We start from the raw sequence: 3,030 nt of genomic DNA, 5'->3' as shown, positions 1-3,030 counted from the left end.
CAAGGGAAGCCATGAGAGACTGTACCAGGAGGAACAGTGCACTCTGGCCCAGATACTGCACTTTTCCCATGGTCTTCACAATGGGAAGACCAGATTACCTCCGGTGCATGGCTCGGTAGGTCCCACCCCCATGGAGGCCAGCAAGCTAAGATCCACTGGCTTGAAATTCTTACTGCTAGCACAGCAGTCTGAGGTTGACACGGGATGCTTGAGCTTGTGGGGTGGTAGTGGTGGCGGGGGGAGGGCATTCATCATTGCTGAGGCTTAAATAGGGGATTTTTACCCTCACAATATAAACAAAGCCACCAGGAACTTGGAACTTGGCAGAGCCCACTGCAGCTCAGCAAGGCCCCCGCAGGCAGACTGCCTCTCTAGGCAGGACATCATTGAAAAAAAAGGCAGCAGCCCCAGTCAGGGACTTATAGATAAAAACCCCCATCTCCCTGGGACAGAGCACCTGGGGGAACGGGCAGCTGTGGGCACAGCTTCAGCAGACTTAAATATCCCTGTCTGACAGCTCTTAAGATAACAGCAGATCTCCCAGCACAGCATTCGAGCTCTGATAAGGGACAGGCTGCCTCTTCAAGTGGGTCCCTGACCCCCATGTATCCTGACTAGGAGACACTTCCCAGTAGGGGCCGACAGACACCTCATACAGGAGAGCTCTTGCTGGTATTCGGTGGCTGCTCCTCTGGGATGAAGCTTCCAGAGGAAGGAACAGGCAGAAATCTTTGCTGTTCTGCAGCCTCTGCTGGTGATACCCAGGCAAACAGAGTCTGGAGTGGACCTCCAGCAAACTCCAGCAGACCCGCAAAAGATGGGCCTGACTGTTAGAAGGAAAACTAACAAACAGAAAGGAATTGTAGCAACAGCAACAAAAAGGACATCCACTCAAAGACTCCGTTTGAAGGTCACCAATGTCAAAGACCAAAGGTAGATAAATCCACGAAGATGGGAGAAACCAGAGCAAAAGACTGAAAACTCCAAAAACTAGAATGCCTCTCCTCCTCCAGAAGATCACAACTCCTCACCAGCAAGGGAACAAAACTGGACAGAGAACGAGTTTGACACATTGACAGAAGTAGGCTTCAGGAGGTGGGTAATAACAAACTCCTCTGAGCTAAAGGAGCATGTTCTAACCCAATGCAAGGAAGCTAAGAACCTTGAAAAAAGGTTAAATGAATTGCTAACTGGAATAACCAGTGTAGAGAAGAACATAAATGACCTGATGGAGCTGAAAAACACAGCACGAGACCTCTGTGAAGCATACATAAGTATCAATAGCTGAATTGATCAAGCAGAGGAAAGGATATCAGAGATTGAAGATCAACTTAATGAAATAAAGTGAGAAGACAAGATTAGAGAAAAAAGAATGAAAAAAATGAACAAAGCCTCCAAGGAATTTGGGACTGTGTGTAAAGACCAATCTATGTTTGATTGGTGTACCTGAAAGTGACAGGGAGAATAGAACCAAGTTGGAAAACACTCTTCAGGATATTATCCAGGAGAACTTCCCCAATCTAACAAGGTAAGCCAACATTCAAATTCAGGAAATACAGAGAACACCACAAAGAGATTGCTTGAGAAGAGCAATCCCAAGATACATAATCATCAGATTCACCAAGATTGAAATGAAGGAAAAAATGTTAAGGGCAGCCAGAGAGAAAGATTGGGTCACCCACAAAGGGAAGCCCATCAGACTAACAGTGGATCTCTCAGCAAAAACCCTACAAAACAGAACAGAGTGGGGAGCAATATTCAACATTCTTAAAGAAAAGAATTTTCAACCCAGAATTTCATATCTAACCAAAATTAGCTTCACAAGTGATGGAGAAGTAAAATCCTTTACCTACAAGCAAACACTGAGAGATTTTGTCACCACCAGGCCTGCCTTCTAAGAGCTCCTGAAGAAAGCACTAAACATGCAAAGGAACAACCGGTACCAGCCACTGCAAAAACATACCAAAGTATAAAAATCGTCAATGCTATGAAGAAACTGTATCAACTAACAGGAAAAATAACCAGCTAGCATCATAATGAGAGGATCCAATTCATGCATAACAACATTAACCTTAAATGTAAATGGACTAAATGCCCCAATTAAAAGACACAGACTGGCAAATTGGATAAAGAGTCAAGACCAATCAGTGTGCTGTATTCAGGAGACCCATCTCATGTGCAAAGACAAACATAGACTCAAAATAAAGGGATGGAGGAATATTAAGCAAATGGAAAGCAAAAAGACAGGGGTTGCAGTCCTAGTATGTGATAAAACAGACATTAAAACAACAAAGATCAAGAGACAAAGAAGAGCATTACACAATATTTAGGAGATCAATGCAACGAGAAGAGTTAACTATTCTAAATATATATGCACCCAATACAGGAGCATCCAGATTCATAAAGCAAGCTCTTAGAGACCTATGAAGAGACTTAGACTACCACACAATAATAGTGGGAGACTTTAACACCCCACTCTCAACACTAAACAGATCAACAAGACAGAAAATTAACAAGGATATCCAGGACTTGAACTCAGCTCTGAACCAAGCAGACCTAATAGACATCTATGGAACTCTCCACCCCAAATCAAAAGAATATACATTCTTCTTAGCACCACGTCACACTTTTTCTAAAACTGAGCACATAATTGGAAGTAAAACAGTCCTCAGCAAGTGCAAAAGAACAGAAATCATAAACAGTTTCTCAGACCACAGTGCAATCAAATTAGAACTCAGGATTAGGAAACTCACTCAAAACTGCACAACTACATTGAAACTGAACAACCTGCTCCTAAATGCCTACTGGGTAAATAACGAAATGAAGGCAGAAATAAAGATGTTTTTTGAAACCAACAAGAACAAAGACACATACCAGAATCTCTGGGACACATTTAAAGCAGTATGTACAAGGAAATTTATAGCACTAAATGCCCACAAGAGAAAGCTGGAAAGTTCTAAAATCGACACCCTAACATCACAATTAAAGAACTAGAGAAGCGAGAGCAAACAAATTAAAAGCTAGCAGAAG

General features: G+C 42.7%; 1 long non-coding RNA gene across 2 annotated transcripts in view; it reads right to left on the bottom strand.

Annotated features, from left to right (window-relative positions):
• LOC105549568 overlaps nt 1-3,030 on the bottom strand; it is a 280,683-nt gene that overhangs the window by 275,730 nt on the left and 1,923 nt on the right. The window lies entirely within an intron of this gene.

Source organism: Mandrillus leucophaeus, unplaced genomic scaffold, assembly GCF_000951045.1.
Source record: "Mandrillus leucophaeus isolate KB7577 unplaced genomic scaffold, Mleu.le_1.0 Scaffold444, whole genome shotgun sequence".
Lineage (NCBI taxonomy): Eukaryota > Metazoa > Chordata > Mammalia > Primates > Cercopithecidae > Mandrillus > Mandrillus leucophaeus.
This window is presented reverse-complemented; position numbering and strand designations above follow the sequence as displayed.